Source organism: Schistocerca nitens, chromosome 3 (assembly GCF_023898315.1).
Source record: "Schistocerca nitens isolate TAMUIC-IGC-003100 chromosome 3, iqSchNite1.1, whole genome shotgun sequence".
Classification (NCBI taxonomy): Eukaryota; Metazoa; Arthropoda; class Insecta; order Orthoptera; family Acrididae; genus Schistocerca; species Schistocerca nitens.
The window spans coordinates 522,564,965-522,583,093 of record NC_064616.1 but is presented as its reverse complement, the minus strand read 5'-3'; the positions used below and the strand labels follow the sequence as shown (position 1 = coordinate 522,583,093).

Here is an 18,129-nt window from a genome sequence, read left to right as displayed (position 1 = left end):
ACTTGCGCATCTCATCAGCGTTTGTCTCCTTCCAAGCCGTAGCCCTTGTCTTACCTTGGGCTGAGTAGGAGACAAGAATTGTACAGTATTTCTGTTTGCTTCAGTAACACTTAAAACTACAATATCGTCCCCGATGAAAGTTCTGAAGACTTGTATAAGTTTCAGATCGATCCGATTCTCGGGGTAATGTGGGTCATTATATTGAAAGGTTTACCTACGTTTGAATTGTATGTTCCTCAGTGTGCTATAGTCCACTTCGGCCCAGTTTTCATTTTTACTTCCTTCTAGAAATTGAGGAGAAATAGGTTGTGTAATGGATGGCTCATTACCTTCTTCCAATTCCTCGTCAATTTCATTCTCAGACACCATTTGTTGCTTGGGTCAGGAAGCTTCGTTAAGTGCGTAGTCATCATCATTGTCGTCACTCAAATCACAAACATCAGATAACTCACCATCATGAGCATTGAGAATTTTTAACAGCGAAGGTCTGTCAAGATATCAGACTTATCTTTCCTTCCTTGTTTACCAGTAGAGGGATCGGGGCTTGTATCTCCACCGCGCTTTGTCCGTGACCTACCATTAGACTGCGACATTTACTGTACAACAGAGAGCAAAATAATAGTGCCAAAATATATATGGTGTTTAGCAAGTGATTACAGACTAATTCGTAATGTGCCAAATAGTTACCTGAGATATTCTTCAGTTTCTTATTCAAAGACTTACAATCACTCTGCCGCACGGTTACGCAAAATTATTTCTAAACAAATAAAACAAAACTAGGAAAACCATGTATCAAAACCATGTCACACGGATGGCAGGGTTTTACAAGCAAATGAATCTGCGATATAGCGGCCACTGAGAGTACTATTACAGTGTTACCCATAAGGCCGTTGAAAAGGCAGATTTGGGTTTCCCGCCAGGCTAGCCTGTTTCAGAGTTGATTGAATGTAACTGAAGCTGAAGGAGCTGGCGCCCTCGTGGACTGTGAGTAACCCACTTCTGAGGTTACTGGCGCCCTCCTGGCAGCGAAAGTGTTAATCAAAACAAACTTTATTAACATTTTACATCTTTATTATTTATGTCTACATATTCGTTTCTCAACATAGTCTCTCTGGCACATTTCCACCAACGACGGACCAGTTTGTTGATCTGTCACTGTAGAATGTTTGACTTTGTTGATGGAGTCACAACCTCACCTCTGCTTGCACCATCTCATCACTATCAAAATGAAGTCCTGTTCTGAAAACATATGAACATCGGATGGGGCCAAGTCGGGACTGTGTGGAAGATGAACGATGACAGTGAATCCAAGGCTTCCGATTGTTGCAGATGTCAAGGTGATCGTGTGTGGTCTGGCATTGACATGCTGAAGGAGAGCGTGCTCCACGTGTGGACGAACTCTTCTAATTCGTGCTTTCGGTTTTCCGAGGGTCTAACAGTTACTTGCAGTGTGTAGGGTGGTGCCTACGAATTCCGAATGCATCACAATCTGGACATCCCAGAACACACTGTGATCATGACTTTGCCTGATGATGGTATATTATTGAACTTTCTTGGCGTCGGTGATGCTATGTGACGGAACTCCATTGATGCTCTCTCGTTTTCGGGGTCAATGTAGTCAACCCACCTTTCATCACCTGTCACTATGTTGTTAAGGAACACATGACCCTAACGCTCAGAACGGAGAAGAAATTGAAACTTCCTGGCAGATTAAAACTGTGTGCCGGACACACACTCGAACTCGGGACCTTTTCCTTTCGCGGGAAAGTGCTCTTCGGGGTGAAGAAATTGTTAACAAATATCCGTTGTCCTCTGTTTCGCCTGCCGGAGTGGCCGTGCGGTTCTAGGCGCTACAGTCTGGAGCCGGGCGACCGCTACGGTCGCAGGTTCGAATCCTGCCTCGTGCATGGATGTGTGTGATGTCCTTAGTTTAGTTAGGTATAATTAGTTCTAAGTTCTAGGCGACTGATGACCTCAGAAGTTACGTCGCATAGTGCTCAGAGACATTTGAACCATTCTCTGTTTCATGTTAGGGCAACGGCCTTGCCGCAGTGGATACACCGGTTCCCGTGAGATCACCGAAGTTAAGCGCTGTCGGGCGTGGCCGGTACTTGGATGGGTGACCATCCAGCCGCCATGAGCTGTTGCCATTTTTCGGGGTACACTCAGCCTCGTGATGCCAATTGAGGAGCTACTCGACCGAATAGTAGCAGCTCCGGTCATAGAAAACCATCATAACGACCGGGAGAGCAGTGTGCTGAGCACACGCCCCTCCTATCCTCATCCTCAACTGAGGATGAAACGGCGGTCGGATGGTCCCGATGGGCCACTTGTGGCCTGAAGACGGAGCGCGCGCTATTTCATGTTAGGAGTGACCATTCGAGACACTCACAGTGCACACGTCTTTTTGTACCAGGACCGCAGATTTGCAGTGATGACTTGTAGATGCTTTCGTGATATGCCACACTTATCTGAGAACTGTGTCTGTGTTATCTGACGATTTTCTCTGATGAGCCCGTGAACCCGATTCCGATGAATCTTGTCGGTTGCCGTAGGTGGTCGTCCACTTCGAACTCTGCCACACACGTTGCGGTTAGCACCACAGTTTCCTTCATTATGAGCATGAACAACCCAACGTCACACATTGCTGATGTTGATAGAATCATCATCGCACATAGCTTTCACTCTTCTATTGATTTCAGTCTGAGGCCCATTTTCTGCGGTTAGAAGCTGGATTACATGTTTATTCTCGTACACCAACATACACTATGTGATCAAAAGTATCCGGACACCTGGCTGAAAATGACTTACAAGTTCGAGGCGCCTCCCATCCGTAATGCTGGAATTCAGTGTGGTGTTGGCCCACACTTAGTCTTGATGACAGCTACCATTCTCGCAGGCAAACGTTCAAGCAGGTGCTCGACGGTTTTTTGGGGAACGGCAGCCCATTCTTTATGGAGTGCTGCACTGAGGAGAGGTATCGATGTCGGTCGGTGAGGTCTGGCACAAAGTAGGTGTTCCAAAACATTCCAAAGATGTTCTATAGCATTCATTTCAGGACTCTGAGCAGGCCAGTCGATTAGACGGATGTTATTGTTGTGCAACCACTTCGCCACATGCCGTGCATTATGAACAGGTGCTCGATAATGTTGAAAGATGCAGTCGCCGTTCCCGAATTGTTCTTCAACAGTGGGAAGCAAGAAGGTGCTTAAAACATCAATGTAGCCTGTGCTGTGATAGTGTCACGCAAAACAACAAGGAGTGCAAGCCTCCTCCATGAAAAACACGACCACACCATAACACCACCGCTTCAGGATTTTACTGTTGGCACTACACACGCTGGCACATGACGTTCACCGGGCTTTCGCTATACCCATACCCTGCCATCGGATCGCCTCATTGTGTACCGTGATTTGTCACTCCACACAACGTTTTTCCACTGCTCAATCGTCCAATATTTACGCTCCTTACACCAAACGAGGCGTCGTTTGGCATTTCACGGCGTGATGTGTGACTTACGAGCAGCCACTCGACTATGAAATCCAAGTTTTCTCACCTCCCACGTAAGTGTCATAGTACTTGCAGTGGATCCTGATGCAGTTTGGAATTCCTGTCTGATGGTCAGGATAGATGTCTGCCTATTACACATTACGACCCTCTTCAAATATCGGCGGTCTCTGACAGTCAACAGACGAGGTCGGCCTGTACGCTTTTGTGCTGCAAGTGTTCCTCCACGTTTCCACTTCAGTATCACATGGGAAACATTGGACCTAGGGACGTTTAGGAGTGTGTAAATCTCGCGTACAGACGTATGACACAAGCGACACCAAATCACCTGACCACGTTCGAAGGCCGTGAGTTCCACGGAGCGCCCCATTCTGGTCTGTCACGATGTCTAATGGCTACTGAGATCACTGATATGGAGTACCTGGCAGTAGGTGGTAGCATAATGTACCTAATGTGAAAAACGTATATTTTTGGGGGTGTCCGGATACTTTTGATCACATAGTGTAGTTACGTTGCTCACCGCCATGTTTCCTCTAGCCTCAGAGGGTTGCAACTTGCATCAGCGAAGCAGGAAAGTCGACCGACTAATACAGACGACATGTAATATCCCAGTGATATTGGGAACAGAATAAGAAATTAGGAGGTATTACTTTCCAGCACCTCGTATTATGAAGTGCTTCCCTGAGATGCACCCTTCGCCACTGGCATTTTTTGCCAGCAATTGAAACTCCTTGCGGACTAAATCTAACGAAAACGACAAGAAGACTGCATGAAGTGCAACTACTGCACGACAACGCCTGTTGCACTCTAGCGATTTGACGAACAAAGATATCCGGAGGGTTGGTAGGAAGGTCATCCCTCGTTGCAGTTATAATTCTGATCCTGTGAGACGATAAGTTCACCTTTTTCACTCTCTATCGAAGTTCATGGACGTCCCATGCTAGATGAAAATACGCTTCAAACTTGGTTGCTGAGTTCTTTAACTTATAACCAGTAGATTTTTATATGCTTGGAATAGAAAAACTAGCCAGACTGTTGCAGATAATGTGAGAAAATATATTGTTACTGATTAATTTCTCTCTTAACAGTAAACTAACAAAAAAAGCCACAAAATTGTACAATGTACGAGTACTAATACAAGTGAATTACATCTGGTACAGCATTATGGCGCTGGTCTTTTTTTATACAACAGTATGTTTCCCTGGCACGAGTCTGCCCAAAGCTTCACTAATCACTAAGATATTACACATATTTGACCAAGGAGCAGTCTCTGTCTACGTGCTATGGGAAAAAGCCCGTAAAGAAATTCAGTAACAAATTATTAAATCAAAATTTGCCCCGGTATCCTCAAAAAATTGAAAATTATTTAGGCTGAAGCAGAAACACATTATATGATTAAAAATATCCAGGCAGCCCTACGTAAGGCGGAATTGACTATTAGACTGCACGAGAGGCGAACCCTGTGGTATAAAAGGAGGCAGGGGAGTATTGTGTTGTCGGTAGACAAGCAGTAACTGGAGAATAGGTCGATCAGGAGAACTCAGTGACTTTGAATGTCAACAACTCATTGGGTGTCATCTGAGTATCAGATCCATCAATGGCATTTATATCCTTCTACAGCTGCCCAAGTCGACTGTTGGTGATGTGACTGTGAACTGGAAACGTGAAGGAACAATCACAGCTAAAATAAGACCAGGTAGACCTCATATACTGACGGACAGGGGCCGTTGAGCATTTTGGAGGCTGGTTGTAAAAAATCGCTTTAAATCAGTGGAAAGAATAACTCGTGAGTTCTAAAGTGGTACCGACAAGTCAGCTAGCACAACACTGTGCGTAAGAAGGTGAAAAGAATCGGGTACAATATGCGAGCAGCTCCTCATAAGCCACACATTTCCGCAGTCAGTTCTAGTCGATGCATGGGGTGGTGTAAAGAGCGACACCAATGGACAGTGGTTGACTGCAAACGTGTGGTTTGTGTTTATGAATCAACTATACCCTGTGACAACCCGCTGGAAGGGTTAAGGCTTTCGTGATTAGGGTGTAATCCTCTTGTTGGGCTTAAGAAGACGCTAAATGCAGAAGGATATCAACAAATTTTACAGCATCGTGTACTGCATACAGTAGAGAAACAGTTCGAAGACGAAGATTGAATAAGCGTGCTAACGCACCCCCTTATGAAGCAGCATCGATCAGGCAGTGGTTTGTGGACAGTACTGAAATAGATTGGCCTGTCAACAGTCCCATCATGTACCCAGTGGAACACCTTTGAGACGAGTCCTAACGTCGCCTTCCCTCCAGGTGTCAGCGTCCAACGTCAGTATCTTCTCTGGTCACGACTCTTGAAGATGGGCTAGCATTCCTCCGTAGACATTCAGATAACTCATTGAAAGTATCTCCAGCAGCATTCAATCCGCCATAGAGGCAAAGCATGGACACTCCTCGTATTAATATACTCTAATAGGTGTCCAGATACTTTTGATCAAATAGCGTATACAGGTACTAACAAGTGTGCACTTCAACAATTTCATAAGTTTTTCAACTACCTATCTTTGTATGTGTTGAATCGACGCTGTAAGCAAACAAGAGGCAGAGATTTTATTCAAAATTCCTTAGAGGTTTTCGACCCAACAATCTGCAGCTCAGTTAGAAAGGAACAATAAAGTTGACGAAGTATACTAGTACTCCCTCAGAAATGGAACTGACAGTTGCGTAATCCTTCCCTTCTTAAAGCAATCATGTGAATATGGAGCTACCATATCCGCTGCTCACTCATTGCCATAGTAATGACTAAGATAGATAATGTGTATCATAAAAGGTAAGAATAGTTATAACTTCTGCTTGGAACGACCTCGATGTCACGTCTCAAATGAGAATCACTCAGATGAGAAAACATCAAGTGAATTTACCAGAATAGTTCAGCACCAGTCCAGCTATAACCGAGTTATCAAACATTTTCCGCAATGTTACCAAGTTTCAATTACACGTGCGGCAGGAATAATGTTTTATAGCTTACATGTTTCATATGCGAGACGGTGATATCTTGCCGTTATGAAGCACAGACTGCTTCGCCAGGCACTCACAAACGTGATGCAGGCACCTGTCAAGTTGATCAGCAACCGAAATGACCTAAAGAATACATTAAAGAGTTTCAGTCTCATTTCTGTAACAAAGGTAAGGGGCTAAAGCAAAATTACGGATGTCTTTAAGATGCACTGATTTTAACCTGAATACTTTTAATGAAGAGGAGAAGGATTTTGTTGGGTGGCTAACCTTTTGAACAGTTGAATGTTGTGTTCACTTCAGGTAGATACCCAGCATTAAAGTAGTATAAAGCAAACTACATACCACAGATATCCGTAGCTAATGGAAGTGAACTGCTAACAGCCGGCCACGGTGGTCTCGCGGTTCTAGGCGCGCAGTCCGGAACCGTGCGACTGCTACGGTCGCAGGTTCGAATCCTGCCTCGGGCATGAATGTGTGTGATGTCCTTAGGTTAGTTAGGTTTAAGTAGTTCTAAGTTCTAGGGGACTTATGACCACAGCAGTTGAGTCCCATAGTGCTCAGAGCCATTTGAACCATTTGAACTGCTAACATGCTAGCTACATACTCTTCATAGGACAATATCTAAAACAAATCATTAAGCACGATAACAATCATTTATTGTGATACAATACTCCAACATATACTCAGCTTAGCTTGCAGAGAAGACATGGTACTGATGTAAAGTTCCATGCCTAATTAAATCTAATATAAAAGATGCTAACTAAGTGATCTAACTGAAGCCCAGTATGAACTGGTGTTCTGTGAGTTTAGGTTCAGTCGCTGAATAGATAAGTACATTGACTATTATTTTTATTCGACAATCGGTGTAAATTGTGTAACGTTTTATCAACTCAAATGTACTAAAATCAGAAAACTTTGATCACCAGACTTGATTAGCTTTCTTTGACAGAGCATCACATGTGGTTATAATGTCAACATTAAGCGTGGTTAATACATTATTGTCATTTGATTACTGTAGACTCAAGAAAAGTACTTCTTGAGAATATTTTCATTGGCACAATACCCATAATAGAGAAACACAAATGAAAAGACAGTAACGCATCACTGACTGCAAAATGTGAGCAACCACAGCTAAATGTGATAAGCTTCGAATATTATTAAATTTCAAATCAAGTGAACTGCTCAAGTAAACTATGTGCATTAACTGAAAGATCAGGCTCAAAGAGCCATAAATAAATGGAACCATTTGAAGCATGCAGTGTAAGTTAGATTACAGCTTTTGTTAATATGAAAGCAGAAGCAGTTATCAACAAGTAAAAAGGAACACATAACGCAGACATTAATCTCTTTAATATATAATCCTTAACTAAACTGTGAGTCAGTCTGAACAGATGATGTTTTGTCAATAAATACGAAAAGCATCTGGGGAGTGAGGTTTTCGATTTGCTATGTGCTGAAGACAGAAAGGAAACAAAATAAAAATAAGAGATTTTCATTAATGAGTTTTGCTTTCGATACAAACGTTTGACAGATAGTTATATAGGTGAGAGTGGTCTCTCGCCAGTGGATACCACGTCGACACAAAAGAACTGTGACGCAATCATAGGTTACACTTTCAGTTGTGTCACATGGGCGTGACCAACTGCCTTATATCTAGGTTAAAGGGGGTCTACCGCGACAGCATCAGCACTCTCATGGTTCACGCCAATGCTGTTTACGATGGTGAACTACCGGAAGGGCTCAATGGATTCTACATTAACATATATACACCGCTAGCCACCAGGCGGTGTGTGGCGGAGGGCACAATTCGAGCCAAAATCATATTTCGTCCCCTTTGTTCCACTCGCGGATTGCGCGAGGGAAAAACGACTGCCTGAACGCCTCAGTACGAGCTCTAATTTCCCGTATCTTTGAATGGTGATCATTGCGCGATTTGAAAGTTGGTGGTAATAATATATGCTCTACATCCTAGGCGAAGATCGGATTTTGGAATTTAGTGAGCAGCCCCTTCCGTTTAGCGCGTCGTCTATCTGAAAGTGTGTTCCACTTCAAACTTTCTGTCCGCAGATCGTGGTCGTGCGGTAGCGTTCTCGCTTCCCGCGCTGTGGTCCCGTGTTCGATTCCCGGCGGGGTCGGGGATTTTCTCTGCCTCGTAATGACTGGGATACTTTTGCTAGGCACATATTTCTCTAGCACGTAGTGGACAATACCTTTAAATTCCGACCAAAGATGATCAATATCTTTGTGTCCCACAGTGAATGCTTGGAGTTGACTATGAAGATATTCATTACTAACACTTTTATTTGCTTCCCTTAGCAAGAAAACTCTACGCTGTTTCTTTGGGATTTTTTTTTTTTTTTTTTTTTTGCAGTTTTCACTGACATAGAAGCCACAACGACATTATGGTCGCTAACAACTTCTTCTAGATAAACTTCCTCAAAAAGATCAGGTCTGTTTGTCGCCAAGATATCTAATATGTTCCCATCTCGAGTTGGTTTTCTAACCAATTGCTCAAGGTTGTATGTTGAGAGCGCTCCAAGAATAACTTCGCACTTCTCTTTGCTTCTGCCCCTTGTGATAAACGTGTAATTTTCCCAGTCAATGGCCGCCAGATTAAAGTCTCCACCTATAACTAATGGATAATTTGGATATTCATTTCCTATGTACTCAAGAATTTCCCTGAAGCGTTCTGCGACGTTTGTTGAGGATGCTGGTGGTCTATAAAAACATCGTATTACAATGGTCACCCCTTGTCTGATTGATGGCTTTATCCAGACTATTTCACAGTCCGACCCAGTAACGATCTCAACTGCGTTTAAAACAGCTTTCAATTGCAATGAACACACCACATCCCATAGCATCAGTCCTATCCTTCCTAAACATTGTCCAATCCGAGTTCAAAACTTCACTGCTATTTACGTCTGATTTCAACCAGCTTTCGGTACCTAATACGATAGTGGCATTACTACTGTTTATTTCGGAAAGTAACTCGGGGGTCTTGTTACAGAAACTTCGACAATTTACTAACATATTTAAATCCTTTGGAATGACCTGTTTAAGCGAACTAAAAATTTTTACAGTTGGCACACCCGCATCAGTGTCATGAACTGATAATTTTTCAGGCCAACGGTTTGTTTCCCGTGGGGAGGAACCTAATCTAAAAAAACCTCATGTGCACGCCACAAGTACTGTGCTATCCATGCAGCTGCTTCCTTTGTGTAGTGCACCCCTGATTTATCGAGGGGCGTTCTACAATCTTCCACCCCATAGCGTAGGTCGAGGAATCTACAACCATTTTCGTCACAGAGTCGACGTAGCCTCTGGTTTAGATTCTCCACTCGACTCCAAACCAGAGGACCCTGGTCCACCTTGGGTACAATGCTGCAAATCGTCAGCTTGGCTTCCACTCCTCTAGAGGTGGAGGCCGCCTTCACCAATTAAGCCAGCCGTCCAAAGGACCCAAGGATTTCCTCGGGACCCCGACGACTGGCATCGTTGGTGCCGATATGTGCAACAATTTGCAGCTGGCTGCACCCCGCAGGTTCGATAGCCGTCGGAAGAGCCTCTTCCACATCCAGGACAAGGTCCCCCGGCAAGAAGACCGAGCGAACGTTGGACTTCTTCCCCGCCCTAGCCGCTATGTTCCTGAGGGGCTCCATGATACGCCTAACATTGGAGCTCCCAGTAACTTACAAAACCCTATCCCCAAGTGCCTATCCGGACCTTGCTGAAGGAGCGGCCACTATCCTGGCAGAAGGTGCATTCTAATCCTGCTCAGCCTCCCCCCCCCCCCCCCCCCCGCCCGGCATCAGATAGCACGCTGAATCTATTAGCAAAGTGCATGGGATTTGACAGAAGCCTGCGTCCCACATGCAGCCTTCGCCTTAAGGCTCGAGACGACACAGTCCGCCAGCCACACTGTCGTGAGAGTCGGCCGGCCGGTCGCACCTGAGGTCGGCTCAGTGACAGAGGGCTGTGACATACCCCCCCCCCCCCTCACCCTCCCTGCACATCTAGTAAAGCAGAGGCTGTCCCAGGCACCTCATCCCCATCCCCACCGCACCTCAAGGTGGCACTCTGGAGCCTGTTGACTGTGGCCAAGAAAGCTTCCAGCTGCGTTTGGACTGTGGCCAACTCCTCCTGCATCCGCACACAACAGAGACAGTCCCTATCCATCTACCTAATATGTGATTTACTATAAGATTTGTACCAGACTGTACACGCATGCTCTCCTGTGCTGTAATACGTTGCTAGTACCATCGTTCACAGGATTTGAGGTCGAGAGCCCCACGTGCTACCAGTGATCTTGCGCACTGTATTTTTTCTGACTTCAGCCTTCATTCTTGCATTCTCAGAGTATGATCCAGTCATGTATGCCATCTTATCTTCGTGCAATAAAGCGCGGCTGTGAGCCGACATAAAAGCGACAACGAGGTATTTCGAATTTTGTATGTGAAACTGCTGTGGTAGTTGTCCCCAGTGTCGACTTACATTTTAATAGGTTTTGTCGTATATTGTAGAAAGGCTTACGCTGTTGTACGGCAGCAAGCATTCAAGATCGGTAGCAGTCGCTATCCTATATACCGACAGCTGTGTACAGAGCATGAGGACGGATATGCAATTAGGAGTCGTGTTTTATTAGAGGCAGCAGAGAATGCGGTAGTTCACACTGAGAGGCTTCTACATCTACATCTACATCTACACACATATTCCGCAAGCCACGGTCGGTGCGTGACGGAGGGTACGTTGTACCACTACTAGTCAGTCCCCTTCCTGCTACACAGAGCGAGGGAAAAACGACTGTCTATATACCTCCGTAAGAGCCCTAATTTCTCTTATCCTGCGTTCGTGATCTTTAGGTGAAATGTACGTTGGCGACAGTAGAATCGTTCTGCAATCAGCTCCAAATGCCGATTCTTTACATTTTCACCATAGCGTTCCTCGGAAAGAACGTCGCCTACCTTCCAGGGTTTATCATTTGAGTTCCCACAGCATCTCCATAATACTTGCATGGTGATCGTACCTACTAGTAAAAAATGTAGAAGAACGCATATTAGTTGCTTCGATGTCTTCCTTTAATCGTACCTGGCGAGGATGCCAAACACTCGAGCAGTACTCAGGGATAGGTCACACTAGTGTTCTACAAAGTGTCCCAGAAATGTTGCCACGAACTACGAGGGGCTTAGAGCGTGTCTTGAGGAACAAATCGACGATGGGAACCCGTGTTCGGAAACGTTATCCGACCACGTTACAGAGCGTCGAGGTTGTTGGCTCCGGTACCTGCCACTAGGCCACCTTTTCGGCTGCAAACGCGACTTCGTACGCTGACGGACCGTAGGTGGAACGTCTCGCAATGTTGTTTGTTATTCAGTGATCGTGACTGAGTGACACGATCGCCAGTGGAGAAGATGGAGCTAGCAGCTGCATAGACAGGCCTTGTCTCCTATGAATGCGATGCTCTGTTGCCTCGGTGGATGACAGTTTCGGACACTGGTTTCCATCTGCAGTTCATTTTTCTCCTGTATTTTAAAGGTTCAGGAGAAAAATACCCTGCGGATGGAAACCTGTGTGTGAAACCGTCATCCATCGAGGCATTCATTGGAGACAAGGCCTTTCTATGCAGCAGCTAGTTCCATCTTCTCCACCGGCGATTGTGGCATTCAGTCGTGATCATTGAATAACAAAACACGTTTCGATGCGTTTCGCCCAAGGTCCACCAGCGAACAAAGTCACTTTTGCTGCCGAAGTAGTGGCCTAGTAGTAGGCGCTGGCGCATATAACATCGACACTCTGTCACGTCGCTGGATGACTTTCGTGAACACGGGCTTCTGTCCTCGATTTGTTTCTCAATATAGACTCTACAACCCCTTGACGTCTTTTGCAACATTTCTGGGATACCCTGTATATGAAGTCTGCTTTACAGGTGAACCACCACACTTTCTCAAAACTCCCCCAATAAACCAAAGTCGACCTTTTTGTCTTCCACACTACAATCCCTACATGTCTGTTCCATTTAACACCGCTTTTCGACGTTACACCTAGATATTTAATCGATCTGGCTATGTCAAGTAACACATACAAATGCTGTATTCGAACATAACAGTATTGTTTTTCTCACTCATCTGCATTAACTGATATTTTTCTACATTTAGAGCTAGCTGCTACTCATCACACCAGCTAGAAATTTTGTGTAAGTTACTCTGCATCTCCTACAGTCATTCAACTACGATATTTTTCCGTACACAACAGCATCATCAGCAAACAGCCGTTGTTCATCTGTCAGTTGGATTCGTCAGATCATTTAGCGGCGAACGCGTAACTTTGGTTATTAATATTTACTGTCCAAATGTTTATATACGACTCCAATTAGACTGTCGACATTATCCACATGACAACTTCTTACCACGATTTCAGTAATTCGAAAAAGAAGCTCACATTTTAAATGGAATTTTATACCATATTATCGGTCATTGGCAGACTAACCAGACCAGTCAGTAACGTACCCTGTGTAGGTAGGCGCGAAATACTGAAGCTAGATCATCAGCCAGTTTAGAACGAACTTTCAAGCAGTACACTGACAGGTGGTCTTCGATTAGTATTCAGGCAGAAAATATGTACTTATTGCATGTGGATATTTTATGTTTTCCAACTTAAGTGAAAGCATTATTCGGCCTCAGGAAACGTCTATGTGCGATCTCACGTGTGTGCGATCTCGTGTGGTAATTAAAGCATTGTGGAGATTTTCGTGAGGTTGCATTGGTCTTCGATAAGTGAAGATTAGACTCCGTGAACTTAGGTTCAAATATTACCGTTAGACTGGCCCTGAAGACTGTTATTTTCCCTTAGTTTTATTTAGAAAAGATGGCATCTCTTCATTTCGAGACTCACTGAAGTAACGTTGAGACTTTCCTAATAACCATTCCATCATTCACAGTTGATTATATGCATGAAGAAGAAGTCCAGTTGGGACATCGAGACAATTTTACAAGACTCGACGCAAGGCAATTACTTAATCATACATTAGAGAAGTTGCAGATGTGCTGGACCTTCTCTTTACCGGTTGGTCAACGTAGCCCTTCACACGCAACAATTTGTGAGGAACGACTCGCGCTGTTAGTATGTCCGTAGCATTAATATGTTACGGTAAGAACATTCCTTACATCTCATCCTAATTAATTTATTAGCTAGGCAGAAGGGTATAAATTTAAAAGTAGCCACTGAACATGGCATACCTTGTGTGGGGAAAATGCTGTGAATTTTAGAAAAAGGATCACTACACAGCAACCAGAAAAACGGACGATAAATTCCTGTCAGCTCGGCAACAACAGATGAACTTGCGCGAACAATAAATGGAACAAGAGCACCGACGAAGAGAAACATTAGATGCGCGATATCAACAGCAGCCACTTATTGAGTAACAGCAGCGGCAAGAAGAAAAGTTGGAGTCGCAGCAGAAGCGGTTGTGTGACTACTTCGTTATGAAACACAAAGCACCATCGACAACCCACCAGCAGTTGGCAGCAGTTCCACAGCTGCCTGCAGTCTTGTCACTTGCATTCCCAGCACTCAGTGACGAAAAAAATGACTGGGAGTGGAAGGTCAAACAACTGCAGCATCACTTCACAGTATTTAAGGAAGACTGTATGCACAAGCAGTAAACATTCTTCCTCTTTTGGTACGGACTAGATATATTTAAAATATTCCTTAACTTGGTCCCAGCAGGGGACCTCACTTCATATTTTTTTGCAGAAATGTATGAAATGCTGATAGTATTCCATCTAAAGCAAACGCTTCTAGGAGCAGGTAGATTGCATTTTCATTGGTCATGTAAAAACGTAGATCTAACCTATAAAAGCTGAGTTTTCAGGCTGCAAGCGTTCAATTCAGAGGAACCAGTGTCATGGATTCACTAATGTGTAGTGTTATCACTCGTCAGATACATAAATCCATCATGAAGCATTAAAATTAACAGCTCCATCACTTCAATAAGTTCTGCAAATAGTTCAGTTAGGCAACCACTTGATGCACCTCCAGTGCCAGTTGCCTTCCTGCAGACGCCTATGAGTGGTTCGCAGGGCAGGCCATGTGGCCGAGCGGTTCTAGGCGGTTCAGTCTGGAACCGCGCGACCGCTACGGTCGCAGGTTCGAATCCTGTCTCGGGCATAGATGTGTGTGATGTTCTTAGGTTAGTTAGGTTTAAGTAGTTCTAAGTTTTATGGGACTGATGACCTCAGATGTAAAGTCCCATAGTGCTCAGAGCCATTTGAACCATTTTTAGTTCGCAGGTTTTCTCGGTACAGGCACATTCTTCACACTCTTAATACACACATCAAAAAAATTTTGTATCACCCCAGTTCCCAGAACTCCTGAAGATAGACGTTGACTGTGGACATTGTATCAAAGACAAAGTCCCTTTGACTGGTCAGAGATGTCATTAAACTCGCCCAAAGGTGTAAACAACCATCCATGAGCAACGCCTATTAGATGGACGGGAGTCCGACAGCCGATCAGTTCCAGTCATTCCAGCGGGAATGTTGTCTGTAGTTCAACTATGCCAGACGATCAATACCGCGGTCTGATTGCGTCGCCGGCCGAATTGGCCGTGCGGTTAAAGGCGCTGCAGTCTGGAACCGCAAGACCGCTACGGTCGCAGGTTCGAATCCTGCCTCGGGCATGGATGTTTGTGATGTCCTTAGGTTAGTTAGGTTTAACTAGTTCTAAGTTCTAGGGGACTAATGACCTCAGCAGTTGAGTCCCATAGTGCTCAGAGCCATTTGAACCATTTTGAACCGATTGCGTCCACATTGTTACTTTGTGCCCGGAAGGGCTCTCAACAAGGAAAGTGTCCAGGCGTCTCGGAGTGAACCAAAGCGATGTTGTTCGGACATGGAGGAGATACAGAGAGACAGGAACTGTCGCCGGCCGAAGTGGCCGTGCGGTTAAAGGCGCTGCAGTCTGGAACCGCATGACCGCTACGGTCGCAGGTTCGAATCCTGCCTCGGGCATGGATGTTTGTGATGTCCTTAGGTTAGTTAGGTTTAACTAGTTCTAAGTTCTAGGGGACTAATGACCTCAGCAGTTGAGTCCCATAGTGCTGAGAGCCATTTTTGAACCAGGAAATGTCGATGACTTGCCTCGCTCAGACCGCCCTAGGACTACTACTGCAGTGGATGACCGCTACCTACGAATTATGGCTCGGAGGAACCATGATACCAACGCCACAGTGTTGAATAATGCTTTTCGTACAGCCACAGGACGTCGTGTTACGACTCAAACTGTGCGCAATAGGCTGCATGATGCGCAACTTCACTCCAGACGTCCACGGCGAGGTACATCTTTGCAGCGCGGTACAGATGGGTCACCCAACATGCCGAATGGACCGCTCAGGACTGGCATCACGTTCTCTTCACCGATGAGTGTCGCATATAGCTTCAGCCAATCGTCGGAACGTGTTTGGAGACAACCCGGTCAGGCTGAACGCCTTAGACACACTGCCCAGCGAGTGCAACAAGGTGGAGGTTCCCTGCTGTTTTGGGGTTGCATTATGTGGGGCCGACATACGCCGCTGGTGGTCATGGAAGGCGCCGTAACGGCTATACGATATGTGAACGCCATCCTCCGACCGATAGTGCAACCGTATCGGCAGCATGTTGGCGAGGCATTAGTCTTCGGCAATTCGCGGCCCCATCGTGGGCATCTTGTGAATGACTTCCTTCAGGATAACGACATCGCTCGACTAGAGTGGCCAGCATGTTCTCCAGACATGAACCCTATCGAACATGCCTGGGATGGATTGAAAAGGACTGTTTATGGACGACGTTACCCACCAATCACTGGATCTACCCCGAATCGCAGTTGAGGATTGACACAATTGGGACCAACAGTGCCTTGATGAACTTGTGGATAGTATGCCACGACGAATACAGGCATGCATCAATGCAAAAGGACGTGCTATTGGGTATTTGAGGAACCGTTGTGTACAGCAGTCTTGGCCACCACCTCTGAAGATCTCGCTGTATGGTTGTGCAACATGCAGTTCGTGGTTTTCATAAGCAATAAAGAGGACGGAAATGTTGTTTATGTTGATCTCTATTCCAATTTTCTGTACAGGTTCAGGGACTCTAGGAACCGAGGTGATGCAAAACTTTTTTTTGATGTGTGTAAATGTTGGCGGATTCCACCGAGGTTACTATCGAACTGGTGGTATGGGGGTGGGCGGGGGAGGGGGTGCAGGGCTTAGAGAGACCATTTGCTCTTTTATTCGCGCGTGTGTCAATGTCGCACCTGTCCATGATCACTCCACAGGAAGGCGTGAAACAGGAGCAGTGAAAAAGCACAAGAACCCTTTACTGCTTCGGACCACGTTCATATTTAATGGAATGGTTTTGAATTGTCCCTGGTGATTCCATCTTGTACACGAGAGCAAAATTTGCTGTCGTACTGTACTCCAGAGGGATGAGATCACGTTCAATGGGTTGCTAGCCTATGATGTCTTTAGAGACGTCAGCAGTATCAAAGATTGTCAAGAACGTCTTCCTGTTGCTCGTCGCATTGCGGTTTTCGTCGGCAAATTGTGTGGGAATTAACGTCCTTTTCTTACCGATTCTCAGTGGTGGTGTGTCTGAAATGTTTTCCTCGGCCACTCATAAAAAAATAAAAAAACGCATGATTCCATCACTGGGCGTCGCGGCTCTGACCTCCATCGTAGAAGTGTTAAAAGAATGGATGAAATGTGGATAAGACAGAATGTGACCACCTTCACAGCGTGTAACACACCCACGGCGATATTGTGCAGAATTGTGGTGAAATTTGGTGCCAATGTGGTATCATTAACCCACTTTATAGACCACACGAACTTCAGAGCTCTGGCCTTTTTTTCGTTTGTGTCGGCACCTTGCTGTTTGTAGCGTTGTTGAGCCCTTGAGTGACGTCGCAGGGCGCCACACTTTTGCACCATTACAGAGGAAGGTTGTAGACATCTTTGAGCCAAACTTCAAAGTTAGGAGTTGCAGTGGGAGACAATTACTGGGTTTCGAAATCGAAAAAGTGATCCTTTAATTCTGTTGCTCATTGTAGATCAGATAGTTTCAAAGCTAGGGAAGTTTTTAAACATCGGCCAGATTTCAGCCGAAAGCGAACGTGGACTAAACAAACAGCACGTCAGATTTGATAGAAAACTGGAATGTTTCCGCTCCGTAGAACACAGCGGAGACTGTAAATAACGTGTACTCTCTAGCACAACTATGCACTTCCCACACAATTGGGGTGAAAGGAATGGAAAGGAAACGGGATGGAAAAGAGATAAGAAGGAAGTTATGACTTCCAGTCGTATGGGGCATTGCGGAAATGCAATGCCTAGACTGAAAATTTGTGCCGGACTGGGATTCAGACCTGGATGCTCCGCTTCCTTTGAGCGGTTGCCTTAACTACCCATTTCTTTATGGAATATAATAGACATATAAAAGTAAAAACTTCACAACCGTGAATCCAAACTAGTATTACCACAAAAACGGCAGGGGAGAGTGTTCTATCCTGTAATTTATAGTCTCTTATATTCCTGCAATACTGAGATACTGTGATCCGACATAAAAATGTTCACAAAGCTGAGGGTGGGACAGA

The 18,129-nt window shown here is 45.1% G+C and overlaps 1 pseudogene; it reads left to right on the top strand.

Annotated features, from left to right (window-relative positions):
• The first annotated feature begins 2,033 nt into the window (after positions 1 to 2,033).
• On the top strand, positions 2,034 to 2,150 carry LOC126250495 (5S ribosomal RNA; annotated as a pseudogene).
• The last annotated feature ends 15,979 nt before the right edge of the window (positions 2,151 to 18,129 follow it).